Genomic DNA, 13,580 nt, shown 5'->3' on the forward strand with positions numbered 1-13,580 from the left:
TGCCCAGCCTGGGGGAGGGAGGGACACAGACAGAGAGAGTGGGCTATGATTGGAAGGGCTGGTTCAGAGGTTGCAATCACAATCAGCTCCCTGAATCCTACTGGAGCACCATGGGTCTGCCCCCCACACCCTGCTCAGTACCATGCTTTAATGGAACAATTCAGCCCACGGAAATTGGAGATGAAAAAGAGTGTCTAACTACCTAATGTGCTGTGTACTGTGGGCTCAGATAAAAATGTTTTCTTTTATTTATTTACGGATAGGTGAGATATTACCAGCTCTAAGTTAATGCCAATAATGGGGCAGATTCCACCACCCCCACTGACAGCAGCCCCACTGACGTTGATGGGACTACTTGTGTCACTAGCTATCATTCAGTATCGAGCAAGATTCTGCTCCTGCCCCCCTTGCTCACAACTATCAGGAATGAGAACTCACACTGGCAAAGAGAACTTTGAAATTGCACCCTCTGTCTGTGGGCAAAAATCACTGGCACATTTGGAGTCTGCCTTTGATAATGTGGCCCAAACTATCTGCCCCCTGAAAATAGTGTTAGAAGGAGGAAGCTGTGGATTTTGCAAAACACATGCATGGATTTGTGTTCTTTTTAAGGCATAGTACCTCTTCCTCTTTCCTTGTGCTACTGTACTAGAATATACAGTAAACAGTTCTGAACAAAAAGTGCTTTGTAAAAATGGAACTGATTGTTCTGACCTGCAATTATATCAGATGTTACAGATTAAACATCCTTTCCCTCATGTTAATATATCCTCAAACTCTCTTTCTCCTGCATCTCCCTGAAAATACAGGTGTGTGTGTGTGGGTGTGGGTGGGGGTGGAGATAAGGGCAGACCATTATAGAAGATTCCATAGTCTGATTAACACACAGCATTTTTATGATTGTATCACAATAGGATTTTATTTATCAGTTTTCAATTATGCTTTGATAGCTGCACCACCCATGTGTTCAATATTTAAATAAACTCTCAAGGATTGAATAAAATCTCACTTTAACTTAATCAGTTTTGAATTATACACCATGTAAAGAAATAATGACGATAACTAGCTCTCTGAATCTGACAGAGAATGAGCTGGTGCATCACATAAACTCTCTAATTTCATTTCAATGTACATTGATGCCATTTCCAAGCAACCTTTCCACAATGATGCTGTCTTTCTATGACTACTGTTTGTCTCCATTACCATTTTCACAGTTCAAGAATACTATCTAGTTATAAGGACACCATCACTGTTGTATCCGAGTAATTTCACAATCTTTAAGAACATAAGAATGGCCATACTGGGTTGGATCAATGGTCCATCTATCCCAATATCCTATCTTCTGACAGTGGCTGGGTGCCAAATGCTTCAGAAGGAATGAACATAACAGGGTAATTTATCAAATGATCCATCCCGTCATGTAGTTACAGCTTCTGGCAGTCAGAGGTTTAGGGACGCCTAGATTATAGGGTTGCGTCCCTAACCACTTTGGCTAATAGCCATTGCTGGACCTATCCACCATGAACTTATCTAATTCTTTTTTGAACCCAGTTATACTTTTGGCCTTCACAACATTCCCTGGCAATGAGTTCCACAAGTAGACTGTGCATTGCATGAAGAAGTAGTTCCATATGTTTGTTTTAAATCTATTGCCTATTAATATCATTGGTGACTCTTGGTTCTTGTGTTATGTGAAGGGGTGAATAACATTTCCTTGTTCACTTTCCCCACACCATTCATGATTTTATAGACCTATATAATATCCCCCTTAATTGTTTCCTTTCTTAGCTGAACAGTCCTAGTCTTTCTAATCTCTCCTCACATGGAAGCTGTTCCATTCCTCTAATCACTTTTGTTGCCCTTCTCTGTACTGTTTCCATTTCTAATATATCTTTCTGGAGATGGAGCAATCAGAACTACACATAGTATTCAAGATGTAGGCATATGATGATTTATATAGTGGCATTATATTTTTTATTCTATTATCTATACTTTTCCTAATGGTTCCTACCATTATTAGCTTTTTTTACTTTTGCTGCCTAGTTTGGTGAGATCCCTTTGTAACTCTTCACAGTTTGCTTTGGACTTAACTGTCTTGAGAAATTTTGTGCTGTGTGCAAGCTTTGCCATCTCACTGTTTCTCCTCTTTTTCCAGATTGTTTGTGAATATTTTGAATAGTACTGGTCTCAATACAGATTTTTGGAGGACTTTGCTATTTACCTCCGTCCATTGTGAAAACTGACCATTTATTCCTACCCTTTGTTTCCTATTTTAACCAGTTACTCATATATAAGAGGACCTTCCCTCATATCCCATGACTGCTTATTTTGCTTAAGGACCTTTGGTAGGGACCTTGACAAAAGCTTTCTGAAGGTGTAAGTACATTATATCCACTAGATTACCTTTGTCCAAATACTTGTTGACACCCTCAAAGAATTCTAATAGATGGGAAATCATGCCTCACCAATTATAAAAGCTGTGTTGACTCTTCCCCAACGTTTCATGTTCATCCATGTGTCTGATAATTCTGTTCTTTACTATAGTTTCAATCAATTTGTTTGGTACTGAAATTAGGCTTACTGGCCTGTAATTGTCAGAATTGCTTCTGGAGCCTTTTTTTAAAAATCAATGTTACATTAGCTATCCACCAGTCATCTGGTGCAGATGTTGATTTAAGCAATAGTTACATACCACAATTAGTAGTCCTGCAATTTCATATTTGAGTTCCTTCAGAACTCCTGGGTGGATATCAGCTGGTCCTGTTTACTTTTTACTGTTTAACTTACCAGTTTATTCCAAAACCTCCTCCACTGCCACCTCAGTCTGGGACAGTTCCTCAAATTTGTCACCTAAAAAGATTGGCTCAGGTGTGGGTATCTCCCTCACGTCCTCTGCAGTGACAAATCGATGGGTAAGTTGTTTAATGTACCTATCCTCACAACACCCTTATACTGCAGGAAAGTTCTGTTATCTTATCTTTGAGAGAGCTGGGAGGCACAGAGAGGCTAAGCGACTTGCCTAAAGTCACATAGGAAGTCTGGCAGAACAGGGACTTGGACCCAAGTCCCTAACAAGCCAGGCTAGCACACTCACTACTGAGCCATCTTTCCTCTGTGAATGCCCTCGCAGTTGTTTACTTATGCTTGAGGAAAATCAATACATTCTTATAAACAAGGTGCTGTCTAATTCATAAGGCAGGAACATTATAATGGTAGATACAAACCCATTCATTTGAGGCCTTGTGTTGTATCTGGTAGCACTGTACCTAGAGTTTCAGGGGTCATTCTGGCAAGTTGTGCCATGCTGATTTGATTCTCCAGTAGTTTTAATATTAGAAACCCACAAATGCAGACAGGACCTATTTTTAGTACTGGGATGAGGCAATAGTGTGGATTTCACAGCTACACCCATCACCCTCATGCCCTTTTGTTCATTCCTTTGTCTTTAGCTCCAATGCTTAGAGATATAGCTCCTGAACTGCTGGTCTGTCACTGCTATTTGGGAAATTTGGAGAGTAATAAAAGAGTAAAAAGGATCTCAGTTGTCTTCATGTGACATAGCCACAAGCAGTTCCCAAGGCCAATGTCTGAGAGGCAGCATGGTAAAGTGACAGAGAACTTGACAGGACTGAGAGGCAGGAGATCAGGGATCTATTGCCAGATCTGCTACTGAAAGCCACTTCACTGTCTTTGCAACTAATTTCCCTGCCACCCTTTGTCTGGCTTGTCTCTGTAGGTTGTAAACTCTTCTGGGCAGGGACCAGAGATCTGCAGAAACCAGAATTTCTGTTCCATGGGAAGTTTCACTTTTCCAAAAATGTTTTTCTTCTGATTCAGAATGAAGAGTCAGACATGCAAAATCTCCCAGAGAATGGAAGTTTTCAAAAAAATTCCAGTCCCAGCTCCCAGGGTTCCCCTCCATGGCAGACTGCCTGGGATGCTGCTGAGGAACCAGGAGGAAGGGGAGCTGGCAGGGAAGCAGGAAGGATGCTGTCAGTAACTGCCTGGTTTCTGTCACAATTTTATTAAAATCGACACATTCCTGTTGGTGTTTTGGTTTCAACTAATCAACACTTCCCCACAGAAAGCCTCCAGCTGGAAAATTTTCAGCCAGCTCTGGCAGGCATTATCTGTACAGTGCCTGGCACTACAGGGGTCTGCTAGCATTTGAGGTTTAGAGGGTGCTACTGTAATACAAATAATTAATAACAAATGCAGACTAAAACTATAGTGTTAAAATACCTCTCTGGAAATGTTCTCATTCCCCTGCCCTGGCCAATGTAAAGCGAACCAAATTAGCACTGGTGCAATACTTCAGTGGTAACCTGCAAAGTGATCACTGTTTTCCCCTGAAAAATACTGGCCAGATGTTGAGACGGTCTCTCCTCTTTTATTGGTCAATCTTCTCAACTGTTCTGTCACAATTTCCTTTCTTACACATCCTCAGTGACTTTCAGAAGCTGCCTCATACAATATGTTCTGTGGGGCAATCCTCCACAGCAGACAAAAGTCAAGAGATCTCCATTTCCATGGCCTATATGCTGGCAATATCTTGAACAAAAAAAAGGCAGCCCAGAAAGGGAAACATGAACATTAACATCTGTTTCACCAGGAGGCATCAGGAGGGAGCAGGTGAGGGGCAGACACAGAGCATATAGTATTGTTAGGTGCTGATAATGATCTAGGTTCCACTATATTAGCTTTGCAGTTCAGATTACAGCAGCCATGAAGCTGCTCTAGTCAACACTAACTGATTACACATTATATGCAACTGGCAGGAAAATAATCAAGTCCCTGTTGATTTTTACTAACTGCACCCCTTTTTGTGTTTACCTCCATGTCTCAGCATCAGCCAGAGTAACTTCACCCCTCTGCACAGGGAAGAATCACTTCAGCTGCATTGAGTGGGTGTGGCTCACTAGCATTAATATTTAACATCCACTTCCCATTAGCTTTAGTCACCTGTGTAGCTTCCTTCACACAGTACAATACAGGAGAGAACTGACTCCAATGATGTTTACATGAATTGATTATGCGTAACAGTGCAACATGCTGCTCTCCTAATAGACTATTCTGTAGCTTAAGTGAAAGCTAATAAAATACAGGTTCCCTCTCTTCACCGCTCCCCTCTGATCACTTCTGGTCCTCAGCCCCTAAATACTTCATTGGACAGTTTGCTAAATAACAGCCTTTCCCAGCTTTAGGAAAGCATGCTGAAATGCTGCCACCTTGTGTTAGTTTAGCAATTTATTTATGTATTTTTCATGTAGATTCTACCATGAAAAGTGACTATGTGAAAAAGGCCCTTGCTTCCTATATGTATCCATAGTCATATCTGCCTACTTCACTGAGAAAGGCACATATTTCTATTGTTTTGTTTGATTTTTCCTCCTGTTTGCCATTCAGAAGCAGCAGAGCTATGTGTGGGTGATTAGGATTTCCATTCTGGGTCATGGATCATCTGCAAAACTGTAAACTGAGTTCTGATTGAGAAGTTTTATTACTGCAGATAATGCGTGGGGAGGAATGAAACCAGCCTGTATTTTAGATCCCAAGATGAGTTTCCAGGGCAGACAGGGAAAAAAAAAAAAAAAAAAAAAATCATTGACCTGATCTGGAAATCAGGGGAGGACACTGTTAAAAATTGCATGTAGAATTTCCAGTCACTTTTCAGATTAAAACATCATCACTTTAACAAGTTGGAAATCCTACTTGGTCTGCCATTCACAGCTCATGTATTAAACACATTGCCTCTCCTGAGATTGTTATGAATTTTTCTGATCCAAATTTCATTTTCATACTTAGTTCATTTTCCAGTTTGGTTTAACAAAGTAATAAAACAAGCTAATTCCTGATCAGAAGCCTCTGAACAGATCAAGCTTCTGGCTTGGAGTTAGCTTGTTTCTTGTTAAATGAGATTCAAAACAGGAAAGGTCAAACTAACCTCAAGAGAGAAATATTTAGAATTTGACTTGTGGATTACACAGCCAGAACGGATTAACAAGACCAGCACTTGAAAGTAATATGCTTTGAAAATGTAAACTATTATATTGTGGAGAGTGGTAAATACAATTTCACAATATTTTTAGTCTAATGGTTAAAGGGTATGTGACAGTGCAGGCTAGCAAGGCAAGAGTGAATCTAAGTCCCCATAGGCTTGTACAGCCTATGTAGCCATGTCTATATTCATATTTTTAGCAATGCTGGCACAGGTAAAATTAGCATTGATATATTTGCCTGAGCTGCATTTTTCACATAGACATACCCAATGGGAGATCATTTCCCCGTGAACCTACAGGAAGTGGAATACCAAGTGACTGCTATGTTCTACTGATTTGTAAGAATCAGGTTGCTGGGAAAAAAAGTTAGAACCAACGTTCTAGTTACCATTTGTAGACAATAGCAGCTGTTTCTCAGCAGACAGCTCAGTCCCTGAATGCTTGGAAGACAGAATGCTGCTTTGATCTCAGTTTGCCTGGAGATTTTTTCTTTCTGTTAAAAAAACAATTAATGGCCTGAGTTGTACAGGTGCTGAGCCATGAAGTCACTGGAAGCTGCCAACACTCAGCACCTCTGAAAGTCAGGCTATAAGATATTTGTTAAGAAAATCCAAGATGCTGCCATGATTGTTCGGTACAACACATAATAAATCTTTGCACAGTCTAGGTCATATGAAATCATCCCAAAAAGTCATATCTTGACTTTCATCCCTCATCCCCTGCTCAACAAGGGTTTAATTAACTGAGCAAAGGACTCTCTCAGTTACACACAGCTTTAGGGGCAGGCAACCCAGGTGACCACCTGAGGTGCCAGGCTTGGGGGGCTGTTTTTGTTGTTAGCGACAAAAGGGAAAAATCGAATGTTTGAAGTAAAATGTTTCAGGTATTCTGTATATGGATTCATTTTTCACTAGCCTCCTAGAATGTTCTGGACCTTTGTAGAATCTTGTGGAATCTTCCAGACTTTAAGAACTACATTTTCCTCGAACCTCCTAGAATGTTGTCATCCATGCCCTCACGGGTATATAAGGAGAGGGGCTTCACCAGCCAGTTAGATATAAGAACAAACTTAAATGATGTGAGAGCCCAGCTGTGATAGTGTAATTGTGAAGTCTTGTGTTTTAAGACTTGAAGAGTGTAAGTAGCAAAATAGAGGACATATTTAATAAAATGCAAATAATTTCTATCGAACCCTTATCTATGCAACAAAATAAACGAAATACTGTTACTTCTTTTGACATGCTTAACATGTAATGTTTGATGACTTTCTAAGACTGTAGAACATAGATTTTTGTTCTCTTATATCGTCTGCTTTCCCTCATAGAAAATAAAAGATGTCCCCAAAGAAGCCTTCAAGAGCTCAGTATAAGAAGTGAAAAGCTCAACTGCAATCTAGTTTACAGCAAGAGGCAAATTTCATGGGAAAATATCTGAAACAGAAAATAGACCAGACTTTAGGCAGTAGCAATTGTCCCAGTGCAGAAGAAATTGAGAAACAAAGAGTAATAGGACTGCCATCATTTACAAAGGAATTAGAAGATTTACCTCAAGATAAGGAATGGAAATGTGAGGAAAGTGATAGAGAATTGTCCAGTTTTGCTGGTGTCATAAGGGAAAATTATGATAAAGAAGAATGTGGCTCACATGAAAAGGAGACCAATGACAAAAAAAATCTGGTTTACATGAAAAGGAGATAAACGATAAAGAATCAGCCTCACACAATAACAGAAACAGTGACAAAAATTGCACATCACAAATTGATACATCAGATCCTGCTTTATGGCTGGTGATCATAAACTCTGCTAATATTGATCATACAATTTTGAACAGGCTGGGCAAAAAAAATTGAGGATATGACATTTTCAGTAAATGAGCAGAAGCGACACTTCTCAGTCACGCTGCGAAAGAGTGCTCGAGAATGGTGAGAAATTGAATAGGGGTTGGCTAGTTTACTCAAAATCAACTGACAAAGTGTTCTTTTTGTTGCAAAATATTTGACAAGAATGCCAAATTTTTGCTTTTGCTTTTCAGGTATTACTGGCATAACTTAGCTGATGCTCTGAAGCAACATGAAAAGTCACCCGGCCATTTTACGGCCTACTCCAAATGGATGGAGGAGGAGTCCAGACTCAAGATGAATAATGCAGACACAGAAAACTAGCACCTTATTAATGTAGACAACCAGAAATTGGAGGAACATGCTGGAGTGTCTGATCTCAATTACCCTCAGTCTTGCAAAGAATTTGACTTTCTGGGGCTCATCGGATAAGTTGTTCACGGAACATAATGGTAATTTCCTCAGTTTGGTAGAGCTCCTTGGTAAATACGATGATGTGATGCATGATCACCTCTGTCCAGTAGTTCATAAAGAAGCTATGGACTATTAATGCAGCAAAACCATTCAAAATGAATTGATTGACCTTATGACAAGGTGCGTGCTTGATAACATATTGATGTGGCTCAGAAAAGCCAAGTACTTTACCATAATAATGGATTGTACTTTGATTGACAATAGCCGACAAGAGACTGACATCACTTGTTATTTTATTGCTTGAAAATGCCATTTGCCAAACTTTGATTTCTCTGATGCTGTACTTCAGTTCGCCAGGGCAAAGGCTAGAAAAGGAACCTTTTGAACTAAAGGACTAGGGTTAACTTTCTAAGGGTGTTACCTATTGTATCCACTGTTTAATACTGGTCCACCCAATGTTGTTGCCCCATTCAACTTCTTGACATTAGCTATTCTTAAAAAAGTTTCTATAAGTTTAGAGGAAACCATTTTTTTATTTGCTTATATATGATATGAATAAATACAAATGTACAGATCCTAGCATGCAAATTTAGCATTTTATCTGACAGGGATAAATCATGCCTGCAAATCGTGCATCAAAGAAATGAAATGGGCTACAAATACAATAAAAAATAAGGTAATCAAAAGTTTAACAAATGGTGGAGGGGAGGGCACTGAAGATGCTCCTCACGGCAGGTGCCATTTGGTCACGTGTGCACCCTTCTGTCCTGGTCTGAGTAAAGGTCTTCTCTCTGCATTAATATTTCTTTCCCAGATTCATGAAATGTTAATCAGTCATAAAACATAATTTACTCAGACAATTTAGATAAATGTTAGAGAGACGGGCGGGTTAGATATTGCTATTCTGTCAGGCAGAATCAATTCTGCCAGGTGGTAAGCAAATTGCAGCAATAACATTCTGTCCAAATAATGTTCTGACATTAAGTATGTTTATGTACTTGAGCATGTGTCTGAGAGACAGAGAATGAGTTAACTCCTTCCCCTATAGCTCAAGCTGAGAGCCCCAGCAATCTGGGGCAACAAATGCTGCCAGCAGAAGAGGAGCCAAAGTGAAGTCCCCTGATGCAGCTTGCTGTGGGAGATGCTGCCACTCACAGAAACGAGGTTAGCAGATTGTAACCTTGCAGGCTGTTTGAGTAAAGGATCAGTATGTAGCTGCACCACCCCAGGGACAGAACAGAGACAGACCCCAAAAGTTAAAAAATCATGAGTGAAACTCTCCCTGCTCACTCCCACCAAACCATGAGGATTCTTTTTCATTATAGTCCGATTTTGGAGCCCATCCCATTCATCCTCAGCATGAATGTGGCTCCACAGTGTTGCCAACTCCTTCAAATTTATAGAGTAAATCACTAGCTGTGATGCTGCTAAACCAAGTTACAGCTCTGGCCAAGGCAATAGTTGTTAGTTAAGAAGTAACCAGCCCCATAGCTGGAAACCAGACTAGCTCACCTGTATGCTAGTTTTGTTCAAAATAGGTATTAGTCTTATAAGAATATGTTTAGATTCTATGAAATGCTGCATGCATTAATCTCACTTGTAATGTCTTTTTCCATGCTTGTAATGGGCTTCCACTCACTACTTGCACACCTCCTGCTGGTTAGTCTGGGGAATCAGCTCTGCAGGTCCCAGCAACCCCACGGGATGGTGTCTCACCCACTGTTATATCTCTTAGGACCCACACTTCTCCAAAGCCCATGGGGTCCACTTCAGAACACAGCCCTCCAGCTGTGCCACAATCTATGCTCTCCTCACAGTCCTGGTCTTGCCACTTCCTTCAATGGCAGCTCCAGTCCACTGCCTGGGCCTTACCTCTGAGCTCTCAGCTGCTGCTGCTCCAGAGTCACTGCTCTCTCCAAGTGCTGACCTTCCTCAGTCTGCAGAGACACCAGCCTTCCCTTCCCAAGCTCCTTTTCTGCTTGCTGCTGGCTGCCTATATAGGGCATCCTCAACCCTGATTGGCTGCTCCTAGCACAGCCTCCCTAGGGCTTTATTAACCCTTTCCAGGCTAGTGTGGAGCAACTGCCCCATCACAATGCTATAAGGAAATATGTAAGTTTTGCTTTATAACTTTGAAAAAGTTTGCTCTGAACTTGTGACCCCAGGCATGGGAATCATCTCTGTAGCCCAATGAGAAGGTGTTTCAAGATTAAACAGTCCATTAAGGAACATAGTGACACATAGGATTGGTGAATGACCCTATCACACCTGGGAAATATAATTTGCAAGGGAGCTTGTCTTGCAGATTGGAAGTTTAAATGCAAGAGATAAAACAGAGTCACAAGAGAATTTTTCCTCTCTTTACTATCTCACAGGGCCAGAGACGTTAAACTAAGGCAGAAATCCCAAGGGGTCACCCCTGGGTCCACCCTGAAAAACATTTTGAATTGACAGATTCCCATATCTCTGTCATCTTTAGGAACCATACATGGTAACTCATTTGTGTGTATATGGTTGCTTGCTTTAACCTGTAAATAACTCTCTTCTTTCTTTTTTCCTACTTAAGAAACCTTTCAATAGTTTATTACAGGATTGGTTACAAGCATTGTCTTTGGTGTAAGATCTAGGGTACTTGCTGATACGGGGTAAGTGACTGCTCTTTTGCGACTGGGAGCAACCTGAATATTTTGTGATTTTTGGTGATTTTGGATTCATCACTAAGTCCAACTTGCCTGTGTGGCAAGATAGACTGGAAAGTCTAATGGGATTGTCTGTGACTTTACAGTAAGATTGTTATAGTGATCCAGAAGTTCACATTTGTTATGTTGGTGAAATCCAATTTATAGTTTATAAATCTAGTTTATCGTTAAAGCCTGTGTGATTTAGTTGAATGTTGGGATAAAAGGGAAGAAATCAATGGAAGGAACATTTTTTCCTTTTTAAATTGCTTATGAATAGTCCAAATTTTGAGCTGAGTTGTGGTTGGTGAGATATATCACATGGCTCTGTTTCTGTTCTCTAACTGGAAACAGCACAGGCACTTCCAGCCCAGCATGATTCCTAACACATGCAGAGTTAAAATTCAGTTTCCTCAAACACTCCTGCATGATACTTTGAAACTGCTTTTACATGAACAGTTATGCCTGTAACACTTGATTGCTTGTGGGGCTCAAAACCAAAAAGGGATGCAACTCATCTGTAATAAATTGATTGTAAAATGGAGGTAGCATAGGACTACATTTACAAAGAAACTCAGGCATGGTGATATTCAGCCCTTAGGAAATCACTGGGATTCAGAAAACCTGAGTTAGGTGCCTAGACTCCCCCTATACATTGAGCGGGGAGAAACAGGCACCTCAGAATGGGATTCACAAAAGCCAGCATGGTAGGCTGCCTAAACTAACCCATGGGAGATGCTAAGGCAAGGGGTGTGCTAAGCCCTGCGCCTTTCTTGGAGATAGGCACCAAATTTGAGCTGCAGGGAGGCATCTCCCTCTGCTTAGAATTCTCTTGGGGATCGGCACCCAGGCTGTTTTTGCAAGCTGAGGAGATGGCAGAGCAGCTCCGTCATAACTTTTAGCCCAGGGGGTAGGGTACTCATCCAGGATGTGGGAGACCCCTGCTTCAAGTCCCCTATCCTCTTGAAGGGAAGAAGGGATTTAAACAAGGCTCTTCCATCTCTCAGCAGGGTGTGCTATCCACTGGGCTACAGAGTTATCCTTATACTTTTGCTCTCTCTGGCCCAATGTCGCTTTCACTATTTATCCACAGTGAAATAGCTACAACTGGAGAGAGTACAGGAGACTCACTTTAGATTATCACAGTCTAGTGGCTAGTGCTTTCACCTGGGAGTTGGCACATCCCTTCTCCCTCTCAGGTGGAGAGGGAACTTGAATCAGGGGTCTCCCATATTGCAGGTGAGTATCCTAACCACTTGGCTAAAAGTTATAAGGGAGGTCCCCATTCACTCCAGACATTTTGTGTGAGTTTGCCTATAGGGGTCCAATCCAGTAGGCAAATTCTGAGCCCTCTTACCAGATTGGGCAGACAAGCTAAGTGGAGGAATGGCTATCTTTCCCCAGTTTGTGAATCACTCTAAGGCTTAGGCTGCAGTGTTCAGGCTCAGAGGCAGAAGCATAGCCAGCTAGGAAACTTACACTAAACTTGTCTAAACTTGCTTGTCACCTACATTTTTGCAGTGAATGGCAGCAGCTAAGTGAGGGTTCTGTGAATCCCAGTGGGGCCTGAGTCTGGGATTTAGGCACTTAAATGGCAGTTAGGTACCTAAGCCCCTTTGTGACTCTAGCCCACAGTGACTAGTTTTTGCATTTGTAACCTGTGCTTAAACTGCCTGGCTCTGTCCCTCTCTAGTGCCTAGTTCACACAAACATTTACAGGCCAGTTACAGCCTTTGAGCAAAGGCACTTGGGTTCTTTGACACAGGCTTTTAAATGCAGAGGTCCTGTGTTTGGTTCCTGCTGCCACTGGCCCATCATGTTGCACCTGATTCACTCAGCTGTAATTAATACAAACACTTTGATAATAACTGGCAGCATTTTTCAAAACTTGGTACCTAAAGTTAGGTTTTTTAAATCCATAATTTGGTACCTACTGTGGCACGGGCAGCTAGTTTAGCCCTCTCATAGGTACTGTGCCCTCTTCGGCTATGCCTATGGCATGCCTGGGTGGGAGCGGGGGGGGGGGGGGGCCCAGTCCCGCCCTCTGCCCCGGGCCCCGACCCAGGAACCCTGTGTGGAGTAGTCTTCAAAAGTCCATGACTCACTCCCTTCCCTGGGTCACCTCTCTTTGGCCCCACTGCTCGCTGTCTGCTTCCTGGAACTGGGTGGGGAGGGGGTCTCCCTCAGGCCTGTGCCTTGGGTCTCTGGCCTTAGCCAGACAGGTACCCCCCCTCTCATCTCTGGTACCTCTGAGGTTGTAATAGGTGGCTGTGGTTGCTCCAAGTCCTGTAGCTGCTCCGCTCTGCTCCTTCTCTTAACTCCCTTCCAGCTGCCCCTGTCTGCCTGACAGGGAGGCTTTTAACTGCTGGGGCAAGCTCCTTGATTGGCCTCAGCTGGCTTAATTGGCCTAATTGCCCCAGAGTGGCCCCAGCTGGATCACCCAGGGAACAGGGATTTGTTCATTCTGGGGCTAATATAGACCCCCTCTACTACTCTCCTGTAGCCATCAGGTCTAACCCTATCACACTACATAAGAAGTGGCCTGATTTTTAAAGGTGCAGAGCAATCCCAGCATTAAGAGTAGCAGCATGAGTGTGGGACCCAAGGCTGCAATGATCCCCGTTGTGCCTGCACAGATATAATTGTGGGTCT

The 13,580-nt window shown here is 42.0% G+C and overlaps 1 long non-coding RNA gene across 1 annotated transcript; it reads right to left on the reverse strand.

Annotated features, from left to right (window-relative positions):
• Positions 1–4,380: 4,380 nt before the first annotated feature.
• LOC137160562 (uncharacterized) lies at positions 4,381–13,250 on the reverse strand. Its single transcript, XR_010921933.1, has 3 exons — positions 13,176–13,250; positions 6,388–6,492; positions 4,381–4,551 (listed from the first exon to the last, which is right to left on the reverse strand). It is a non-coding gene; the product is annotated as an uncharacterized lncRNA (long non-coding RNA).
• Between the last annotated feature and the right edge of the window lie 330 nt (positions 13,251–13,580).

The sequence above is a fragment of the Emydura macquarii genome, unplaced genomic scaffold (genome assembly GCF_026122565.2).
Source record: "Emydura macquarii macquarii isolate MOO-44397 ecotype Brisbane River unplaced genomic scaffold, CSIRO-AGI_Emac_v2 contig_2205, whole genome shotgun sequence".
NCBI classification, from domain to species: domain Eukaryota; kingdom Metazoa; phylum Chordata; order Testudines; family Chelidae; genus Emydura; species Emydura macquarii.